At 45.9% G+C, this 12,531-nt stretch overlaps 1 long non-coding RNA gene across 1 annotated transcript in view; it reads left to right on the top strand.

Annotated features, from left to right (window-relative positions):
• The window catches only part of LOC124482772, a 41,435-nt gene extending 29,231 nt beyond the window's left edge, over positions 1-12,204 (top strand). The window contains exon 3 of the long non-coding RNA XR_006957769.1: positions 11,713-12,204. This is a non-coding gene — a long non-coding RNA (uncharacterized LOC124482772). The remainder of the gene's footprint in view (positions 1-11,712) is intronic.
• Positions 12,205-12,531: the final 327 nt, after the last annotated feature.

Genomic DNA, 12,531 nt, shown 5'->3' with positions numbered 1-12,531 from the left:
CATTTTGACGGCAACATTCTATGAGCTTGTGCCAAATGGATTAGGATTTGAAATAAACTCCAATGTAACCACGGTGACCCACATAGACGCCTTTCCATCACACCCATCTGGGCCTCGTATCCACATCCTACATCTGGCACTAGAACATTCTACATTTATCACTAAACATCCTTCACCTGTCTACTTTAAAACAAATTCACTCTTTCAACACAGAACACATCAAACTGCAGAACTACCTGTGTGTCTGTGCTTCTTCCAAAGTCTGTTGCAGATTGTGCAATCAGCGTGCAGGTCTATAAACGAATCAGCACGTAGGTTATAAATGTATGCACAGCCTTCAGCAGGAAGCGGATCCACTTCGGTAACGAGGAGCAAAGCGCTTCAGAAAGGCTAAGAGCACTTCACAATTCTCTAAGCAGTTTCCGATGCACTTGCATAGGAAATCAATGTATTCAGTAAATCAATGCACAGTCTGGGGGCTGTGGTCTGTGGTGTTGATGTAAGATTCTAAATGTGCATCTCTGAACAGTGTCAGTCGGCTTACATTCTTCCAGTTCACTACCTTCAGCCATGGACGGGAAGGTATCATTTCATCAAAATGCTCTAATCATGTATTATTGACTTTAATTCACAATTCTTCTCTTTGAAATTTGAAGGTGGAGATTAGTGCCGTTCATACAGTGTGTGTATAGTGTATTAGAGGATTGAGCAGTTTGATCGCATCCAGGTTTAACTCTGTAGTCTCATGGTCGTTCTGCTGGCATGAAAGTAGGCAACATGACATGAGCGTAACAGTGCATATATCACAACGACAATTTCCATTCAAGGTCAGAAGATGAATCTTAGATCATTCAAAAATGTGTACGTCACATAAAATCTGATATATATCACAAGATGGGATATGAACTGGTGTTCAGCTGTTATCTGATATATATCACAAGATGGGATATGAACTGGTGTTCAGCTGTTTGGATTGAGAGGTACACACAGAACAACATGTATGTTTCAGTGTTGCTGTTTCTCTGGATCAAGCTGTGTATCTGCATTGTTAAGCATAGTTCTAATTGCTAAGCCTTATATGCTGGCTTACAGTAACACACAAAAGCAATAAGGATGTGCTTCAAATCCTCTCGAGCTCTCTCTTGGAATTCACTTTGGATAAAAGCATCTGCTAAATGCATAAATGTAAATGTAAATGTAAATCCTGATGTGACAGAGAGGTTCAGGAGAGAGAACGACGTGAGTGAAAGAGATAGAGAAACAGAGATACAGACAGAGAAAGAATCAGAGAGAGAGAGAAACAGAGAGAGAGAGAAGCAGAGAGGTGGTGCCATGTTTTGGCCACTGCAGTGTTGTTGAAAGAGAAATAGTACAACTGCTGTGAATCCATGCCCCCTGTTTCCTAAGTCAAACTGCACCTTGCAAATAATGCTTCGGTTTGGTCTTAGAGGGCAGGGGCCATTAACCATGCTACTTCCTGTTTGTGAGGCGTCACAGTGCACCAGCCACTGGTGTGTTACACTGTGAGAAACCTTAGAAGAAGAATGACAGGCTTTACAAGATGAAGCTGAACACTAGGACTCCTTTTCCTTTTAAACTTAATGTATTTTTGTATCATTTAAAGCCAGCAGCACGGACAGATACTTGTTGTATGTATCAGGGGGGGAAGGCTTTGAAGGGAAGATTTTTGCTCTTGTTTCTTCAATCTTGCTACCGTGGCTGGCTCTGCACACAAGACTGTGCAGCTGTAGTGTCGTTGAAGCAAAGTTAAATATTTTTGACATAATTCCATGGCATGGCATTACATTACATGGAGCGTTTTACTACATTATAGTTGCGCCCTCTTGTGGGCAAGACTAGAGACTGCATCAAAATGGATTGAGATATAGGACTTGATTATTGTAATTGTACAAAATATATTGTAACTCTAAACTCTGTTCATTTCTGTAACCGGTTTTACAACTGTAACATTTCTGAAGCCGTGATGCTCCCTGCCTAGGATAACCAACCGTTCCTTTAAGTGTTATATGGACAAACTGGCCCGTGGCACACGAAAAAAGTGGTTTAATTGCCGTCAGGTCATGCAAACTCATTGCGTACCTGTTGCTGCGATCCGTCTGCCCACAGCAAAGTTGCTTAAAGTCAATGTGCAACTAAATGGAATGCCGGGTTTGAGCAAATAACAGTTTGCTAGCAGCAAGTAATGGCAATAGCAAACTGAGTAACAGCTTTTGGATGTGAAGCCACTGGCGAATGTGTCTAGATTTAAAGTGAAATCCAGAGTGGAAACCAGACTGCTGGAACTGCAGCTCTACAGAGTTAGCTTGAAACTTCACACCAGTGGACCACCTTGCCACTTGTATACACAAGAGGGCAGCCTTTATCAGTGGATCCGTCTGAATATCCATACTGAATGTATCTGTTTGCAGACCAAGTGATTGGCCCTTTGGTTTCCAAACGCTTGTCAGAGGGATCTCCAACAGGCCTCTTGGCGCTTCATGAGGGTTATGTTTGACCAGAAGATAACCAAACACCTGACTGAGCTCAACAGACTGCATGCTAGTGCTGCACAGAAGCAGAACTTATGATGTAAGAATTTCAGCCTGTTGTTAAAACGTCCCAGTCAGACCGGTGGGTTTTATCAGCCAAGAAAGCTGCAGGATTTGACCCATACCTGACATCTCTTCAGATGATCAGGCTATCCACTAGGTCTTGTGTTATAGACATATGACATCATCAGGCTACCCACCAGGTCTTGTGTTATAGACATATGACATCATCAGGTTATCCACCAGGTCTTGTGTTATAGACATATGACATCATCAGGCTACCCACCAGGTCTTGTGTTATAGACATATGACATCATCAGGTTATCCGCCAGGTCTTGTGTTATAGACATATGACATCATCAGGCTATCCGCCAGGTCTTGTGTTATAGACATATGACATCATCAGGCTATCCGCCAGGTCTTGTGTTATAGACAAATGACATCATCAGGCTATCCACCAGGTCTTGTGTTATAGACATATGACATCATCAGGTTATCCACCAGGTCTTGTGTTATAGACTCATGACATCATCAGGCTGCCTGGTGGATGAGAGCTCAGGGGAGGCAGCTGAGCAGGACTATGATGTCATGCCACTAAGCTGCATCTCTATCAGAAGGTATAAATAATGGGTGATAATAGGATGAGGTGTAAAGATCACAGTGAAGTTTAACAAAACACTTTAGATGTGTGAAACAGGGTACAGCATTTTGAGAACTTAAGAAATCACGTCAGACTTGGTTACAAGGTGTGAAAACGCTGCAAGGAACAGAGACAACTGGGTGGAAGGTGGACTTCATTATAAACAATAGATAACAGACTGATGTCACACTTTTGAAAATTGTAAAAATGAATTCTGTATTTTGTTGATATGTAGGGTTATTTGTAGTGATATTTTGGAAGTTTAAAAAGTTCAATAGCTTAGCGGTTATACAGTCATACATCCAGAAACAGACAGTTTTCCTGCACACCACAAACATACTCACACAAACTGACTTCCCAAGAACCCAAAACACTTTTGTGTAAATCTCAAGCTGTTGTTCCAATCTTGTTGTCCCGTCCTTCTTGTCGCCGTTGACAACATAGATCGCCAGGCAACTTTCTCCTGTGGGAGCCAATGTTATGAATTAGAACCCTACAACCGATCTCCCCTGGGTCACCCTGCTCTACACACTTGTTGTGTGTATAAGGTTGCTCTTAAGTGGTTTGGAACCAGCCCCCTCATGCTCCTGTTTTTTTTCATTGGCTGCCACAGCCCTCCAGAGAGAACCATCCAGCCTCCCTGCCTTGTCAACTGCCGCTTACAGATCAAACCTGGAAGTGATCGAGAACAGTCTGTTGACCTCAGACCCTGCTGCTCCTGCCTGTTGGGGACATTTGCGTTCAGTGTTTTGTTCATGTTTTTGCTTTTTCCCCATGAAACTCATAACCCTAGCAAGGTTAAGAGCTCCTTTAACACAGAACCAGGCGCATGTTGACGATGAAACTATGTCATGTTTTTGTCAGATCTCAGAATACATGCTTAGAATTGAACAGAATTCGACTCACACTGAATGAAACACTCATGCGTCACGTTGCCGTATAGAATGAAGAGATGCCATGAGAGTCATTGCCGTTAAAGGGAACAGTGTGAGAGTGAGAGAGTGAGTGAGTGATGCGTCATCGTGTTGTCAGCATGAGGTCCTTACCTCAGTGTGAGACCCCGTGTGGACTCATCGCTGGTGTGACACGCCTGTGACCTTTAACCTCCAAGAACAGAGTGTCTGGATATGGCCACCTGCTGCAAACACAAGTGAACTTTCTTTCTCACGGAACTCTTTTGGCTGTGGAATTGTGCACTTTTCTTTGAAACTTCTTTGAGCGCTGTGTTTTACACTGCACTCAAGGCTTTCTGAGTTCAGTTATTAGGAACGTGGATTAGCTCTAAAAGGTTCTCCTGATCATAAACTGGCTCGGCGCCGGGGGAAGAGATGTCCTGTATTTTTGATTAGAAAGAAACTGTGTGTGTGTGTGTGAGAGAGAGAGAGAGAGAGCGAGAGCTACATACGTTATTATCTAACTACTGTGTGATGGTGTGTGTGTAGGGGGGGCAGAGAGAGAGAGATGCTCACCCTAACCACTGTGTGATGGTGTTTGTGTGGGGGGGGGCAGAGAGAGAGACCTACATATGTTACTATCTAACCACTTTGTGATGGTGTGTGTGTGTGTGGGGGGGGGGGGGGGGCAGAGATGGAAGCTGCTCAAGTTAACCAGGAGGGAATCCCACAGACTCTACACTACACAACACAACAGTAGGCTTGTAAATGTCGGACACGCTACGTGGAGATCTCCATTTGGAGACTAAACTGTTGTGTTACAGATTAAGCAGTGTGAGGAGAGAGAGAAGCAGAGAAGGAGGGAGAGAGAGAAGGAGAGAGAGAGGGAAACAGACAGAGAAACAGAAAGAGAGAGAGAGAGAGAGAGCAGAGCTAGGGAGCCTTCCTCACTGCTCAGTGACGAGCACGCTGGCAACCATGGCAACCGTCGTGCTGTCCCCGTGAGTGCACACTTGTGCTGACGGCCAGCCAATCACCATCCAGCACCCTCAAACATAGGTTAGCCAATCGCCATCCAGCGCCCTCAAATGCAGGCTAGCCAATCCCCATCCAGCCCCCTCAGATGCAGAAGGTAGGCAGGCTGGCTGATTCATGGTTTGGAGGCCGTCCTCCACTGGACATGACGAGGGTCTCGTGCTGAGCAACATGAAGGTTGTGGGGGAGCACTTAGTGACTCAGCACTGTACAGCCAGGGCCGTACAAATACCTGGTTCTATTCTGACGTGTCTTATCCGTGTGCTAACAGACAAGTGACGCACAGTAGATGTGGATGAGTCACTGGTAGACAAAGCCTCTTCAAGGTGGAGGACAGTCATAAGGAGACAGTGCAGGCGGAGAGTCCTGTCAGAGCCCACTCTGATGCAGCCTCCTCTGCTGCATCACAGCCCCTCAGCCTCCTCTGCTGCATCACAGCCCCTCAGCCTCCTCTGCTGCATCACAGCCCCTCAGCCTCCTCTGCTGCATCACAGCCCCTCAGCCTCCTCTGCTGCATCACAGCCCCTCAGCCTCCTCTGCTGCATCACAGCCCCTCAGCCTCCTCTGCTGCATCACAGCCCCTCAGCCTCCTCTGCTGCATCAGCAGCTGGTTTGAGGCTGATGGGAGGCTGATGGGAGGCTAGTGGCCAGGGGCTGGTGGTCAGGGGCTGATGGGAGGCTGGTTGGAGGCTGGTGGACAGGGGCTGATGGGAGGCTGGTTGGAGGCTGGTGGTCAGGGGCTGATGGGAGGCTGGTAGGAGGCTGGTGGTCAGGGGCTGGTGGGAGGCTGGTAGGAGGCTGGTGGACAGGGGCTGATGGGAGGCTGATGTTCAGGGGCTGGTGGGAGGCTGGTTGGAGGCTGGTGGTCAGGGGCTGATGGGAGGCTGGTTGGAGGCTGGTGGACAGGGGCTGATGGGAGGCTGGTAGGAGGCTGGTGGTCAGGGGCTGATGGGAGGCTGATGTTCAGGGGCTGGTGGAAAGGGGCTGTGGGAGGTCTGGACGTGGTCAGTCAGGAAGAGCAGTCAAGGACTATCAGGAGAATGGAGGTGATGATGGTGGTGATGATGATGATGATGGCCTGCTTGGGGTTTTGATTGAAAGGTCATGAGTCACAACAGCTCCCGGTCGAAGCCCCACACTGCAGTGCTGAGTCATGTTCTGCAGAAACAGGGTCGACGTGGGGCGGGTTCTGCTCTCAGCTTCATGTACTAAAGGCTTGTTCTTCCAAACACTTGGAGAAGAATGGCCAAATATATGCAGAAACAAACCCCCCCAAATAAACAGAAAATCAAATAGGTGCAATACAAACCATGAGCTGCCTCTGTCCATGAGCTGCCTCTGTCCATGGCTGCCTCTGTCCATGAGCTGCCTCTGTCCATGAGCTGCCTCTGTCCATGAGCTGCCTCTGTCCATGGCTGCCTCTGAAGTCTGTCCCACAGTTGTGCAGCTCTACTTGAGAGAGCTGTTATCCACAGCTGTTGGGCCACCAAACCCAGGTCCATTATTGCAGGTCCACATATGTTTAATGTTTTAATCGTTCCGCAAAGTAGGATCAGTCTGCTGTTCAGAACATGAATCCTCTTTAACGTCCGCTAAACTGAAGTATCAGTAACAGAACTGAATGTACCATGAATTATTGCAAGTTGTTTTTGCTCAACAAGCCATTCAAACATGACGTTAGGGTTAGGGTTATTCCACAGTAGCAATACCATTTATTCAGCCTTCATCCAGACCGCTGGCAGGATCCCCCCAGGCCAGGAAACAGCAGGTTTGCTACAGTCATGTAAAAAAGCGTGGCATAATCACTTTCAAACGAGCACTATTGCAGAGAATAATAAATAAAAAGCATTTGACCCAACAAATTCCTGGAATAGGTGCTTTTTCCCCAGACATTTCCAACTTCCAAAAATGTATTTATAGTTTCCTCAATAGTCATCAAAGATTAAACCCTTTCTTACACCAGATTGTTCATAAAGCAGAGCTACTGTAGAGCAATGTGGTGGTAAAGACATGCGTGTGCTTCCAGTATAGCAGAATATTGGACTTTCATCACAGGCTTAATCTCCTCTGAAGCAGAGCAACCCCTTCTTCTTGCTCACACTGTAGATCTCCCAGCAGGATCATTCACGCAGCCTTCCTCCTCTTACATTATGGAGAGTTTTGGAATGTTTTTTTGTAATTAAGAAGCTTGTGCAATCAGACCTAGAAATAGACCAAATTGAGTAAAATCACTTTCTCCTCCATCATTATCCTGAACATTGGCCTTCTTCCCATTTACTGGACCTGGTCGATCTTTGTACTGTCCTGAATTTTCTGGGTTAGGGTGAATTAATTCGTAGTAGACATTATGTGAAGGCTTGCAGAAGGGTAATATTTGAATAAAGCATCAGTAGAAGTGGAGGTAAGAGGGGAGGAGAGGGAAGAGGGGGGAAGAGGTAAAGAGATTCCTGCTTCGGCAGTCTCAGGGCTTTGTCTTAAAGTCATTGATACGATAACTGCATTTTTGATCCTTCATTTGATGCGACTTCAGCAAGGTACTGGTTATGGTTGTGACTTCAGAATGGTAATGGGTGCACTGTAAACAGATAATTGGCCATTCACATTTCTTGTTGCACAGGATATTGTATCCTATATCGCAGTCACATTGTGATTCATTGTCAGTCACAGAATAACCATGTCAGAGACAGAGGAGGCCTAGAGCAGGCCAGTGATCTGTCCTGTGATCTGTCCTGTGATCTGTCCTGTGATCTGTCCTGTGATCTGTCCTGTGATCTGTCCTGTGATCTGTGATGTCCTAAATGTGACACCCAGTCAGACACAGAGAGGGATGTAAGCTGTGGACTCGGTCATCATTCCCTTCATTCTGTTTCAAACACCAGACTGTCAGAAACAGCTCCTTGAATTTGGGCCAACGACAGAATCACTTCTCTCTGGAAAGTTAAGGGTCATAAAATTCAGCAGCCCTTCAATCTGTGTGACTCAGCATCGCCTCATGGTAGCAGCTGTCACTGCGAGCCACTCTCAATCACTTCTCCTGCCCTCTCTGATCTGTGTGGAAGCATGATGGAAGATATTCACAGAGAACATGGGTAGCAGGTGTAGCACAACACGTTTTGTCATGAAATACAGTTGTGAAGGTGTCATTTCTTGAACATGCCTGGTTCCAACCTATTCTTAGCAATCACACAATAACCACCTACCAATTAATAAGGCATTATCCACACCTGTTGTTGCATAGGAACTACTCAGGCCCAAGGGTTTGAAGGCTGCTGTGCTAATGCTAGCCCGCTAATGCTAGCCCGCCAATGCTAGCCCGCCAATGCTAGCCCGCCAATGCTGGCCCGCTAATGCTAGCCGGTTGTGTCTGGGGATAATCCTTTAAGCACTTGTTTGTTGTCTGCATAATTGAGCACAGCTAACATCACAGATAGGCTGGCTGTCCACTGTGCTAGTTTAAAGGGGCTCTCATAGTCATACAGTCGTTTGAAAACACATCACTCTCTCATTAAAACCATAATGTGCCCCCAATTTCATCCATTGTCCATCTGGACTGAATTAGCTGCCTTTTTCATCCCTGTGTGTTTATAAAGATCTGTTCTGTGTTTGGTTTGTCTGATGTCTGGAAGTGGATTATGTGTGCCTTCATTGTGAACGGTGTGGATTACAGACAGATAACACAACATCATTCAAGTCTGAATTCCTATGAAGCTGATTCTCAGTGCTGTTTTAAACTGTAGTCTGTGAAGCAGGATGATCATGAACGTTCATGTTTTGTGAGACTTAAACTAATAGGCCTGAATGGAAATCCGTATCACAGAGTTCACTCAAGATTGATAAAATGATGGATAATTAGGTATAGGTGCATAGGTTTGGCCCAGAACTTTGACTGCAGACTGAGAGATCACAGGTTCAAATCCCCATATTGCTTTGGATAAAAGTGTCTGTTAAATGAATACATTATTATAACGTCTTGAGATGTTTTTATTTTAAAGAAATCAAATAAACATGAGACCTCAGATTAGTTTTCCAACACATCCCAATGCCTGCGATGCATGAACATATCTGATCATAGCATGCCTCCTGTGAAAATATGTATTGCTAATATAATCTAACATGGTCGCACAGTCTCATTCCTGGTCACGTTACAGTTAATGTCTCTGACATCAGATGACTTAACTGATGTGTCACCACATCCCTCCTGTTCCATCTCACAGCTGCTGGTGTGGTGGGAGAGAGGTGGGAGGGAGAGAGGTGGGAGAGTGGGAGGGAGGAGGGAGGGAGGGAGGAGGGAGGAGGGAGGGAGAGAGAGAGAGAGGAGGGAGGGGGAGGGTGGGAGGGTGGGAGGGAGGGAGGGAGGGTGGTGGTGGGGAGGGAGGGAGGGGGGTGGGAGAGAGGGAGGGAGGTGGTGGGGAGGGAGGGAGGGAGGGGGGGAGGGGAGGGGAGGGGGGAGGTGGGAGGGAGGGTGGTGGTGGGGAGGGAGGGGACCGAGGGGACGGGACTGGGAGGGGACCGAGGGGACGGGACTGGGAGGGGGGTGAGACTATCATGCATTTGCATTTAGCAGACGCTCTTATCCAGAGCGACTTACAGTAAGTACAGGGACATTCCCCCTGAGGCAAGTAGGGTGAAGTGCCTTGCCCAAGGACACAACATAATGTGGCACAGCGGGGAATCGATCCAGCAACCTTCTGATTACTAGCCCGACTCCCTCACCGCTCAGCCATCTGACTCCCTATCAGGAATGAGTGCTCCTCTCCCAGTTCCGCCATTGTAGCAATTAAGCTGAAGCATGACCATAAAACATGATCACCTGAGTAGGCATGCTGGAGGAAGACTTATCATCCTTCATTAAGAAACATAATAGGTTTGTGTTGAAAGTTACTGGTGCAGAAGCTCCAATGTTGACAAAGACACTGAACTTCATGGTGTCGATGATGAAATATCTTCATACTTACTTCATACTTACCTCTACTCGTGATTGCAAGTAAGGTGAAGTGCTACTCCTAATTCCTGTCTAGAAACCACATGGTCACCAACCATGTAGTCTAAGACATGAATTTATTTAACACCCAATTCTTCAACCGTTACATCTCCCAAACTAAATAATAGTAATTCAGTTGATTGTATTCTTGTGGGTTTAAATCTAAATCTCCTGGATATGAAGTTCAGCGACAGTGATGAATAAGGCAGCTTGGGTTGAGGAAAGAGGTGGGATGATCCAATTAAGGTGATGCCTACAGTTTATTGATTACAGAATACAGAACACATGCTAACTACATGTGGGATTTCCTCCCTGGTGGGAGGGCGAATGGGAAACTCAAGGAATCCATTTAGTACCGGTCGATACGCATAGAGTAATTTTGTGTACATGAACATACCCACACTTGCACACATGCATTTTATACCTCTTTGACCTCCTAAAATCTCAGAAGAATAGTATATTTATACAATATTTACTGTATATATATATCTGTTTATGGTATATATTGAAGATGGTGCAGAAGCCGACGGCCTCCACGATGGCGCTGAATGAGACGGCTGGTGTTTGTGGAGAACAGACCGCGCAGCAGCCATTAACATGGCCACTACATCAGCAGCACTGAGGTGATGCAGATTAAGGGACTGAAGCAGGGTGATGGAGAGGGCTGTGGGAGCAGATATTCTGTTACACCCAGGACCCTGTGTAGCCACAGGGGCTACGCTGGGCAGGAAATCCAACGCTGGTTTACAGAGAGGAATGAGGAAGGGAGGTGAGAGAGGGTCTACACCGGGTACTCTCACCTTCACACAGCCATAGTCCTCAACCATATCATTTTAGGAGATTCTCTGAAAAAACGTTTACGTTTTCCCGATTTTTGTTGTGTCTGACATCAGAATACAGATCTACTGGACTTTTCTTTCTCCTCGATAACTCTGTCCAAATTTCAATATAGCTTCTAATTTAAAGATGTTACTGTGCATGAATGTGCTGAGACAGAACCAGAGGGGGGGCAGGGGGGCAGTGAGGGAGGGGGGCAGAAGCACAGTCTAATCACAAGGCAGAGAGGGAGAGAGAGGAGAGACAAGAGGGAGAGAAGAGAGAGAGCGACAAGAGGGAGAGAAGAGAGAGAAGAAGGGAGGGAGGGAGGAGAGAGGCCACACATCATACTATAATTACAACACCCAGGGTGAGGTGTCTAGTTACCTCTGACAGAGCCTCCGGTAGGGCACACGACTGCTGACTCGGCAAAACCTCCGATTTGGAGCAGCTGGATGAGGTGTGGAGGCTCGGGGGAAGGCTTGGGGGGGAGGCTGGGGGTGAAAGTGAACAACAGAAAATAATGTCTGATTACAAAAACTGGAATTAGAGGAAAACATGAAGAATTCAAATCGATTGCACTTCATGCAATTAACAGAAAACCAAACGTTTTTCCAATACCATCGAAAAAGCTGTAACATACAGGTGTATTTGTGACATCATAGTCTCAGTACCAGTCGTGTTTTTGGTTGATTTCTCTGACATCAGCTGACTAAGAACCAACTTCTCCTGGTAAACCTGCAGTCCTGTTTGTTTCATAAAAAGCAAACTGAAGTCTCTCAGTTTACACATTCACAGATGCTGAAGAGGTGGGTGGTGGACGAAGATGACTTCTCCAGACGTTGTTCCTGCCCACAGACGCAGAGAGAGTGAGTAACAGGTAAGAAATAAAGCATGAGTTATTTTCAGTTATTCGGTGCTAATTAACGTCAGCTTTAACGCTGTTGCTCTTAATGACGTCCGTGACCGAAAAATCCAAAGTGTCGGATCATCCACCGTCCTCATGAGGGCTGTGACATGAGGCAGTATGGAGGCAGTATGGAGGCAGTATGGAGGCAGTATGGAGGCAGTATGGAGGCAGTATGGAGGCAGTATGGAGGCAGTATGGGCCTGATATACTAACATCAAATGATTTGTGAATTTGTTGTTGATACCATGTGCATCATTTACCAGAGTTTTGTTGTTCAGTGTCAACGGTTTTGATCAACTGTTCAGATGATCACATGAATACAAATGGATGTTTTAAAGGATGTTTTAATGGATGTTTTAATGGATGTTTTAAAGGATGTTTTAATGGATGTTTTAATGGATGTTTTAAAGGATGTTTTAATGGATGTTTTAATGGATGTTTTAAAGGATGTTTTAATGGATGTTTTAATGGATGTTTTAAAGGATGTTTTAATGGATGTTTTAATGGATGTTTTAATGGATGTTTTAATGGATGTTTTAATGGATGTTTTAATGGATGTTTTAATGGATGTTTTAAAGGCCCCGAGCACAGGCCATGCTTACTTGAACCCCAAAACCCGTTTGTGAAGCCAGATGTCAGTGGAGGCACCCAAAAGGCAGTGTCGAGCGCTGACATGCTAACAGCGGTTAGGGTTAGGGTTCAGTCCC

The sequence above is a fragment of the Hypomesus transpacificus genome, chromosome 20 (assembly GCF_021917145.1).
Source record: "Hypomesus transpacificus isolate Combined female chromosome 20, fHypTra1, whole genome shotgun sequence".
NCBI classification, from domain to species: Eukaryota; Metazoa; Chordata; class Actinopteri; order Osmeriformes; family Osmeridae; genus Hypomesus; species Hypomesus transpacificus.
The sequence above is the reverse complement of the archived record's forward strand: the minus strand, read 5'-3'. Positions and strand labels throughout refer to the sequence as shown.